Source organism: Xyrauchen texanus, chromosome 17 (assembly GCF_025860055.1).
Source record: "Xyrauchen texanus isolate HMW12.3.18 chromosome 17, RBS_HiC_50CHRs, whole genome shotgun sequence".
NCBI classification, from domain to species: Eukaryota; Metazoa; Chordata; class Actinopteri; order Cypriniformes; family Catostomidae; genus Xyrauchen; species Xyrauchen texanus.
In genome coordinates this window covers 11,104,427-11,115,846 of record NC_068292.1, presented here as the reverse complement: position 1 = coordinate 11,115,846, position 11,420 = coordinate 11,104,427, and positions in this window count along the sequence as shown.

Genomic DNA, 11,420 nt, shown 5'->3' with positions numbered 1-11,420 from the left:
ATGTTATGTTCCAGAGTTGGTTTATTCAGGTAGATGTTAGTATGTTTCAGAAGCTGTCAGAAGAGATGAGTTACTTTTCTCTAGTGCTGAGATCATGAACATCTATAATGTATAGTCAGACACATGATCTTCTGTTAAAACTTAATTTAATTCCGTACCAAGTTGCTGGAGGCAGATGGACCCTACTGTACATGACAACACGAGATGACAAGTTTTAATGCCACATCGAATAAGAAAAGAACACAATGGACATGTAACTCATATCACTGTCCACCTCTGCTACAGTAGATCTTCATCTTATAATGCACATGAATAGTCATGTGTGGCCTTCTGAAAAACATTACATTAAATCAATGGAAAATGATGACAACTGTGGGAGATCCTACTAATGAAAGAGGGTCTATTAATACAACGAGACCATCAGCAACAGTAGGAATTTAAAGGTGATATGATTCTATGTTTTTTGAAACCCCAACTGGGTACATCAAATGGTATTTAAAATTAAATAATTACATAATTCAGTTCACTTACAGTAAAATAAAATTAGCATGCACAGATCATGGTAAATACCATTCAAATTAATCTAAAAATATATAGCCTTTTATCGTAATATTAATAGACTATGAATGTTTCTTATAATGAAATAACGTAACGGTCGACATTAAACATTAATGTAATTGAGAGAGGTCTAATATTAATGTTGAATTAAGCTTTGATGTAGGGTAAATCTTTATAGTTTTAATAACGCAATGATTTAGTATCATTTCTGTCAAGCAAACTCTCAGTCTGATGTAGCGCTTATCGTTATTACGAGTGAAGATGAAATAATGCTCGTTTACAGCCATTACAACTTCATGTTCTGCTTCACTGAGATATGGCGCGCATTTCTTCTTAACGTCTGTTTCCATGGTGACTCGTGGATTCGGCGATCTGCTGAGAATGCCTTTCTGAGTTCACCGTAAACGCGCACAAATTCTGAATTTCAAACTAATGGTTGAGTGAAATAACCCCTAGCAGGTGCTCTGGAACCACACACCGCGAGTAAACAAGTTCTGGCTTAATCAACCACGAGTTCAGTATTTATTGTCACGGTAAGTTAACCTTGCTTTCTGGAATACACATCAGAATTTAAACAAGCTGTGCTTTCCAGAACTACATTGAGGCATCTTTTGAATATACATGAATATAATGTCTTATGAACTCAAAAATGTCATCAAAAGTTATTCAGCACACCTGCGATTCATATACAGTGTAGATGTGTTTCAGGACAGACGCAAACGAGATTTGAAAATGAAACATGTTCACCCCCTTCTGTCCAAACAGCACAATTGAAGTCTGTGCTGCTGTCTTGTACTGAGAGCTCTCACTGTATACCACACCGTTAGGTATTATTTGTGTGTGTTTGAAGTCACAGACATTGCTACTGTAGACACATGTTCTCAAGTATATTTGGATCAATATAAGAAAACTGTTCTGTTGTTTCTTCAAGACATAATTAAAGGCAGTTAATGGGTGTCAGGCTTAGGGGATTGAAAATATAATTAACTCAGTATCAAATCAATACATCAATGGAAAGTGATCACCATAAAATATAAAAAAATCGGTTAGTATTTCGACTTAGTAATAAGATTGGATTCTTTGTGTGATGACCGTATTAAGCTATGAGTGCTTGGGTGCTTTGGTATATGTGAAGAGGCTAATATATTTTAGTACCAGGCATTTATGAAGGATTGCAGAGGTATCAGAGATTTTGTGTCATGATTGATTCATCATATGTCATGTCTGTAGAATCGCACACTTTCAGTATTGGAGAGGTTTTTACCCTGGAAACATGCTACACTTGCTCTTTATACTGCAAGGAAATAAACTGAAACCACTTTTGTATTCAATCAAATCATAAATGTTCATTAAAAACATATTTGTTCATATTTCTGTACACATAATTAAACATACGTATATAGTATACAGTACTCATTGCATATTGAACAGCTGTTTCATGTCATTGCCTGACCACCAGAGGAATAAAAAGTGCAGTTTCAGAAAGAAAGTAATCTTGTATGGGTTTGAAACAACATAAGGGTGAGAAAATAATGACATATTATTTTATTTTTAGGCAAACTATTCCTTTAATGAAACATCCAGGGTATTTATACAGCTAAAGATGACGCAATGATGCATGTGAGACAATTACGTTTTCTGGAAATTGCACTTTTTTAAACAGCTGTTCAATATGCAGTGAGTACTGTAGACTGTATGCTTGTGAAATTATGAGAACAGAAATATGTATAGACATGTGTTGACACATGGTTTAACCCTCCTTTGGTCAGCCACAATGCAGAGACTGTAAGGTTGTTTTCACACTTGTGTCCTCTTTAAAAGAACCAAATAACTCAGACCCCTTTAAGTTCTCTTTGCGTTCACTGTCTGAGACCTTGTAAGTGGACTCAGATCTCTTTTTGGTCCACTTTGCCAGTTACGGGGTCTCAGATCTTTTTTTATTCAAACTTTGTGTCATATGTGAGACCGAGCACACTTTAAAAAATATAGTATTTATTATATTAGGGCTGTATTTTTTGCTAAGAGTACAAATAGCTATACATATTAACTTATAAGATAATATAAATATGTTCAATGCTCTCAAAATGAATAAGCAGCATACGATCAAGTGTCTATGTTCAATAGACACTCAAACTTATTTTATTGTAGATTCATTTTATTTACAACAAACAATAAGATTAATCACAATTTGTTTAATCTTCTGACAGTCTTGGTTTACTTCCATTCATAGAATACAATATACTGTATATTCCTGTAATAATTTTCATGCGGCTTTCAAGGCATCCGGTTAAACCCTCAAATCTTAATTTGCACAGACCACTAAATAAAGACCTTTGAGTTCATTTCTTGAGCAGTTTACAAAAGTTTGATATGATTTTCATAGAAACAGACCCGGTGTCTCAATCAGCACCGGCACTGGTAAGGGTACTTGATCCACTGAACATTAGGACACTTATGACTCAATAACCTGCAACACCTTAACGAGTGTTACGAATAACATGCAATGTTATTATACCTATAATAAAGAAATAAAAATATATTGGAGTTCATTTTAAAGATTCTTTTAACAACTTAAATATTTAAAAGATTGTTTCACTTTCATCGTAATTATGAATGAAAGACATTACATACAACATCTCTTTTAAAGAGAAAATAAGACATGGACTTCATAGTTTTACACTTGTGCTTGTCATCTAACAATTTGAGAGACTTCAGAAGACATGATGACGTTTCTGGTAAGGGAACATATGGGGCTTTTCCACCGGACAATACAACTCGATTCCACTGTGGATAGTACCTGGTACCTGGTACTTTTTTACTACCACCTCAGTTAAGTTTCCAAGCAAGCCAGGCCAATACGAAATGTGACGTCAAAACTCTGCAGATCACTGATTGGACAGAGAGAATCATCACCACCAGTGTAACTGGATTTGCAACACGGGACATAAACCCGCTAGTTTTATAGTTAGCTACAGTGTCAGTATCATTTGCTCACACGACTTTTGAATTGTAAAAAGAAATGGCTGTGCGCAAAACCACGCCATGGTCAATAACAGGGGGCCTACCAACAGTGTAGAGAAAAGTAAAAACTATTTTTTAAGTGACTACAGAACCATCATGAAAATGTGAAAGTGGTTCTACCAAATGGATGCTATCTAGACCGGCGAGCAATGGGAGGAAGAGTGCCTTGGACTCAGCCACAGCTGGAGTCGACGATGGAGGATGGTACATTTTGTTACATTAACTCTATACTCTACTCGAAAGCTTCACTTTATTTAGTTGACCAGCTACTTGAAAGCTTGCTTCTAAAACAACCAGGCATATTTATCTGTTACACTTGTGCAAAATCACCATGCAACAACTGCTTTATGCAGCACAATGAGCTAGTAGCTAACAGCTAGCGGTTGTGTTATTGTTTATTGTTTTGTGTCGCATTTAAGATGATATCACGAGAGTAGAGGTGGTGCAACTATGATGATCATTTTATAATCCCACCCACGTTGAGGCGCCACTAAACAAGCTCAGAAAAGTAAAACAAAAGTAAAGTATGGAATGCCACAGGTATCAGTTTTAGGACCTCTGCTTTTCTCCCTATAAAAGCTTCCCCTGGGAGATATTATCTGGAAACTTGAAATAAGTTTCCACTGTTATGCTGACGATACCCAACTTTATATTTCTTCTAAACCCAACGGAAATTCACAATTCTCCAAATTAGCTGAGTGTATCAATGAAACCAAGAAATTTCCTTCTACTCAGTTCTGACAAAACAGATGTACTACTGATTGGACCAAAACCCTCAAAAATAAGCAGCTAAAATATAATTTGTCTTTCGATGGATGTACTGTAATATCGTCTTCTACAGCAAAGAAATTAGGTTTTTTTGTTTTATATCAATCTGTCCTTTGAAAATTAAATCTGACGAACGACAACCCCAAAAGGCTGCATAACTTGCTTGTGAGCTTTGTAGGGTTGTTGCAGGTAATTGGATCCTGTTGTGTTCACTTTTGCAGGTCTAGTCTTCTGTCAGCAATGAACAAGCAGAGAGAGATGTTTGTGAACCCAAATGCAGTATTTAATGAAGGAGACATATATACAAATAAAAATGGCACAAAACTTGATAAACAAATTAATTAGACAATCAGTGAGGAAACACAAGGAAATTTATTCAGACATGGGAATTAACAACACAAGGAACAGCTGTCAACACCGATGGAGAACAGGTGAAACTAATGATGATGGTGTTTGCTGGGAATTGTAGTGTGGACAACTACAACATAAAATGTTCATGAAGGGGTTATTCTAAGAGTCCATGAACATGGAGTGACATGAAGGGATGTGACAGCTATATTTCGTCATGTTCATTATGATCACAAAATTCTGGCTTCTTAATAATTCAAAGAATATCAAAATCCTCAAAAGGAGGTAGATCCTTTTCATACTTGGCTCCTAAACTATGGAATAGTCTCCCTAACACTGTTCGGAATGCAGACACCCTCTTCATTTTAAGTCTAGACTAAAGACTCATCTATTTAGCCAGGCATACACCTAATTTATCCTTCAACTCACAATTAGGCTGCTTTAGTTAGGTCTGCCGGAACCAGAAACATCTATCATGATATATAAATCTGCTAATCTGCTTAACCTTGGGATTCATATCCCGAGGTTACCAGACCCAGCCAGATCAAGCTCTGTTCCTGCTTGGTGTCAGACTCAACTGCTACGTGTCACTGAAAGATGATAAACAACAGCCGGTGCCAGCCAGACATCACTTATGTCTTTTGACTTCAGAGGATGAACTTATGCCAACTCCAACTGTAAGACATGGGATACTTCGTATGCCACTGCCTGAACCTTGGATTTAGGATGCATCCCACCTCACCTCACTGAAATGACCTGCCGGTTGAACTACGATGCAGTTCCTCATTAACTCTTTCCCCGCCAAACACTGAATTTTCCGTGTTTTATGAAAAAACGCTTCCCCGCCAAACACGGAATTTTCCGGATTTCCGTGTTTTAGGTGTTATACGGTAAGGAAGACCCCTGCGCATGTTTTGAAAGAGTACGCAACTCTTTGATCAAAGAAACAGACTGCGATCGTCTCAAACATGAAGAAATGGAGTATTGAGAAGCTCAAAATATCAAACATAAACATGCCTTTTTCTCAGCTTTTTGTCTGAAAATATTCTGCGGGCCATTAAAATTTAGCGAAAATCGTCAAAAACCCTGGCGGTGGCTGGCAACTTTTTTTAAAACGCTGGCGGGGAAAGGGTTAATCACTGCCTGCATCACCTTTGTCTATTGAAGGACTCAACTCTTGAATTGGAATACATAGACTATAGTGCTGCACAATTAATCATATAGCAATCCCGATGTCAGCTTGTGCGATTATATGACGGCAAAATGCTGCGATTATATTAAATAAATAAGTGCATGTGTTCTCTCTGAGAGCTGTTTGCCCATTTTCTACACCGCTAATAAAGATAACCAGTCAGTCTCAGTTTAGGGAGTGGCACGTGTGGTCATGTCATGTGAGTTTCCGGTGTGCAGCGTGGAAATCAGGAGAAGATGGACGCCGAGCCGACCGACACTGACCTGGTGGCCAGAAAAAATAACACAGATCACAGTTTGATGATATATCTTTATTTCATCCATAATTAAAGTTCATATAATACAGGAGAGTGCCATGTAAATAAACACAAACTCCAGAACTGTCATTCTCGATGCGGTCAGAGCCGCTTCAACCAGTCGCGGAAGAGACACAATCTGAGCGGGAGTCGAGACCGGGAGAGTTCTGTCGGGTGATGCGCGCTCTAACACAGAGACGCTTGTCTCTCACCGCCGCTGTCTGCAGTGCAACGTGTAGCATTATTGATGAGATCATCATGATAAGATCAATCTTATGTGAAAAATAACACTAAAATGACAACAACAATAAAATGTGTGTGTGTGTGTGTGTGTATATATATATATATATATATATATATATATATATTTCAGAAAATGATCCACACACTGGACAAGAGGTACCAGCGATAAGTTTAACTTTTTAGAAAGAGGATTTGGAAATACCAGTTGGTCATTTAAAAAAAAAAAAAACACACAACAACAACAACAACAACAGTTTGAAGTGAACCACACTTTTATATCCAGTTTTCTTTTCAAAAGAGTTTATAGAAAGTACATGTTACATCCTGATTAAATGTCTCTGCTTGTTTGGACAATCTTATTTTCATGAAAATGTGTATGTTCTTATTTATTGTTCTATTTTATTTAGGTGTAATATTGAGAAAATAACAAGTTTGCAGTAATGCAAAGATTTTATTTAATTTTGTAAAAATATTTTAATTTGAAAACACTGCATTTATAGTTGTTGTTGTTGCTAGTTTGTATGTTTGAGTTGAGAAATACAAATTTCAGCATTATCAGTAATCTATTTGTGCATTTTCCTTGATAACCAAGCAAGTTGACTCATGATACCATTTGTTTATTGTATCGCAATCGCAATATTAGCCTCAATAATCGCAATATGACATTTTCCCAAATCGTGCAGCCCTAATAGACTATCGTTTAATTGCTAACAATGGCCTTCATCAGCCAACTAACAAAGGATAATGCATCTATGTGAACCTCTGTAGTTAATCCAGGATGGACTTCAAAGATATTAGTCATTTACTCTAAAGTATTTTTAATTAAAAAAACTTCTAGGTTACGTATGTAACCTCCATTCCCTGATGGAGACAACGAGACGTTGTGTCAGAGAAGCGACACTAGGGGTCTCTCTTGAGCGCCGATATTCACCTCTGATCTATGAAAAAAGGCCAATGAGAAGTTGGCAGCCGGTATTTGCATGTCCCGCCCACGGACATACGGGTATTTAAGCGGCGCAGATACGGGAGTTCATTCAGGATTTTTCTGAGGAACCGGAAATGGTCCGGCCACAACAGTGGCTCGGCTCAGCGACGTGAGACATCAGGGAACGGAGGTTACATACGTAACCTAGACGTTCCCCTTCTGTCGCTCTCTCCACGTTGTGTCAGAGAAGCGACACTAGGGGTCCACTTATAAAAGTGCCATGCGCTGAGCCGTGTACGTGAACTGCTGATACAGGAGTGAGCAGGTATTCTTACGTGCAGGACGACCAACTGTATCAGACTGCATGTACCCTTCCCCAATGCCCCATTCAAGCCATCAGAATCCTTTTCGTTACCCTGGAGGGGGGAACAAGGTGATGGCCGCCAACCTGGGAATGGGCCAGCCTTGCTGGGCCTCTTTTCTCTCTATGTTTCTCGCATAGAGCAACTACGGCCGGGGCCCTTACACGCATTGAGGGAAGGGGTCTTAGCCCTTCTTTCAGGGGGAGAAGACCCTGCGGAGGCCACACCTACCCGGCAGGGGAGGCAAAGAGTGGCAAATGCATCACATGGCCTGTTAGGACCTATGTGGAAAAGTTGGTGCGGTGGTAGATCCAGCCTCGTGGGGGGGGGGAAGCATACAGCACGGCGATCGAGGCAGCTGTAACTGCCTAAGGGAGACACAGGGGTCCGCTCTTGAGGGGACAGTACCGTGGAATTACACACAGGGGGAGTCCGAGCAGGAGGCCTTACCTGTGGAGCACCTATTCCAGTACAGGGTAGCTTTTGGGTACCCGTAGTGGCCTGGGTCGGCGAGTTCCTCCGCTGAACTTCGGACCCAAAAGGGCTAGGTAGGAGTCAACCAGCGACCCAAAGATGGGGTCTCCTGGGAACGGAGGCGCACTATTTTACCTCGGCTGAGGGAAAGGGTGCTAGGCGCAAGCGATTCACCCGGCCAGAACGTCAGCGTGTTACCGAGTTCTACGGGCTCGGACCTGAGAAAACACGGGACGATACTGACTCAACACGGAGATTGTAAACCTCGAGAAAGTGTTAGGTGTTGCCCACCCTGCTGCTCTGCAGATGTCTGCTAGGGAGGTGCCCCTGGCCAGTGCCCATGAGGACGCAACACCCCTAGTGGAGTGAGCTCGGACCCGCAAGGGGGGGGCATGGCCTGGGTGTGATAAGCCAATGAAATGGCGTCAACAACCCAGAGGGCAAGCCTCTGTTTGGAGACAGCGTTCCCTTTCCGCTGTCCCCCGAAGCAGACAAAGAGCTGCTCAGAGCATCTAGTGCTCTGCGTGTGGTCCAGATAGATATGCAAAGCACGTAATGGACACAGCAACGAAAGGGCTGGGTCTGCCTCCTCCCGGGGCAGCGCCTGCAGGTTCACTACCTGATCTCTGAAGGGTGTGGTAGGAACCTTGGGCACATAGCCCGGTCACGGTCTTAGGATCACGTATGTGTCTGCCGGACCGAACTCCAGGCAAGTGTCGCTAACAGAGAATGCTTGCAGGTCCCCGACCCTCTTGATGGAGGTGAGCGCGATCAGCAGGGCGGTCTTGAGAGAGAGGGCCCTGAGTCCAGCTGAATCTAGCGGCTCGAAGGGGGGTCTCTGGAGGCCCGTGAGGACGATTGAGAGATCCCAGGAGGGGAATAGGTTAGGCCGGGAGGGAGTTAGCCTCCAGGCACCTTTGAGGAACCTGACAATTAAGTCGTGCTTACCAAGAGACTTGCTGTCTATCGTGTCGTGGTGAGCGATACCTCCTCTCCAGCCTCTCCTGAAGAAACACGAGCACTGACCTAACCGCGCACTTCTGTGGGTCTTCAGCTCGGGAAGAACACCAATTCACGAACAGACGCCACTTTAGGGCGTAAAGATGCCTGGTTGAGGGGGCTCTGGCTTGGTTGATAGTATCTATGACGGTCGGTGGTAGGCCGGCTAGATCTTCCGCATCCCATCCAGGGGCCAGACGTGGAGGTTCCAGAGGTCTGGGTGTGGGTGCCAGAGCATGCCCCGTCCCTGAGAAAGAAGGTCCTTCCTCAGGGGAATTCGCCAGGGAGGGGCTGTCGCGAGGAGCGTGAGGTCCGAGAATCAAGTCCCGGGTGGGCCAGTAGGGGGCCACCAGAATAACTTGCTCTTCGTCCTCCCTGACCTTGCATAGCACCTGTGCTAGAAGGCTCACTGGGGGAAATGCATACTTGCGCAGCCCCGCGGGCCAGCTGTGTGCCAATGCATCTGCCCCGAGGGCCTCTGTCTGGGCATACCAAAGCGGGCATTGGGAGGTTTCTTGGGACGCAAACAGGTCTACCTGGGCCTTGCCGAACCGGTCCCAGATCAGCTGGACCGACTGGGGGTGGAGCCTCCACTGTCCGCCAGGCAAGCTTTGTCTTGACATCGCATTCGCTATCACATTGAGGTTGCCGGGGATGTGAGTGGCGCGCAGTGACTTGAGTCGCTGCTGACTCCAAAGGAGGAGACGACGGGCGAGCTGTGACATGTGGAGGGAGTGTACTCCGCCTTGGCGATTTATGTAGGCTACCACTGTGGTGCTGTCTGTCCTGACTAGGACGTGTTTGTCTCAAATTAACGGGAGAAACTTCCTCAGGGCAAAGAAAACAGCCAGCAGCTCTAGGCAGTTGATGTGCCAACGCAGCGGGGCCCGGTTCCAACGGCCTGCGGCTGCGTGCCCGTTGCACACGGCGCCCCAACCCAATTTGGAGGTGTCGGTTGTGACCAGAACGCGTCGGGACACCTGCTTCAAGGGTACCCCTGCCCGTAGAAAGCAGAGGTCTGTCCAGGGTTTGAGGGTTTGGCGGCAGGCGGTGGTAACTTTCACACTGTACGTGCCGTGGCACGTCTCGGGACTCGAGTCTGGAGCCAGTGCTGAAGTGGTCTCATATGCATTAACCCCAGCGGCGCGGCTGCCGCGGAGGATGCCATATGCCCCAGGAGCTGTTGGAATCGTTTTAGAGGGACCACGGTACCTGGCTTGAGGGAAGCGAGGCATCTCAGCACCGACTGAGCACGCTCGTTGGAGAGACGTGCTGTCATTGAGACTGAGTCTAACTCCAAACCGAGAAAAGAGATGCTCTGGACTGGGGTGAGCTTGCTCTTTTCCCAGTTGACCTGAAGCCCCAAACGGCTGAGGTGCCTGAGCACCTGGTCTCTGTGCGCGCATAGTAACTCTCGCGAGGGGGCCAGGATGAGCCAGTCGTCGAGGTAATTGAGTATGCGTATGCCGGCTTCTCGGAGCGGGGCAAGAGCTGCCTCTGCGACTTTCGTGAAGACGCGAGGGGACAGAGACAGGCCGAAGGGGAGGACTTTGTACTGATATGCCTGGCCGTCGAACGGGAACCGTAGAAAGGGTCTATGTCGAGGGCGAATCGAGACGTGGAAGTACGCGTCCTTCAGGTCTACCGCTGCGAACCAATCTAGATGCCGGACGCCAGATAGAATTTGTTTCTGGGTCCGATTGAAAACTCGCAGGTCCAAGATCGGTCGTAAGCCGCCGCCTTTCTTGGGTACAACGAAGTAAGGGCTGTAGAAACCCTTCTTCGTTTCGGTTGGAGGGACAGGCTCTATCGCGTCCTTGATTAGAAGGGAGGCGATTTCTTCGCGCAGGGACTGGGAATGTTCGTGTGTACTGTGGAAAAATGAACGCCCACGAAGGGGGGCGGAGGCCTAGCAAACTGAATTGCATAACCGAATGTTCCGGTGCAGCCAGCGTGACGGGCTGGGCAGTGAAAGCCACGCCTCTAAGCTCCGTGCTAGGGGCACCAAGGGGACGAGTATTTTGGACGTACCCGGCGGGGCTTCGCAGCAGTGCAGAACAGGCAATGCGGAGTCGGGAGGCAGTGAAGTGGCCCGAGGCTCCGGTGCTGAGAATAGACTCAAAGCACTTACCTTGCTCCGCGTACCCGGCAGGGGGCGGGTTCGTGACTGAGGAGGAGGTCTGATGTTGACGTCCTCTGGACTCGTCTGAACCGGCCAGCTGGGGAACAGTCGTG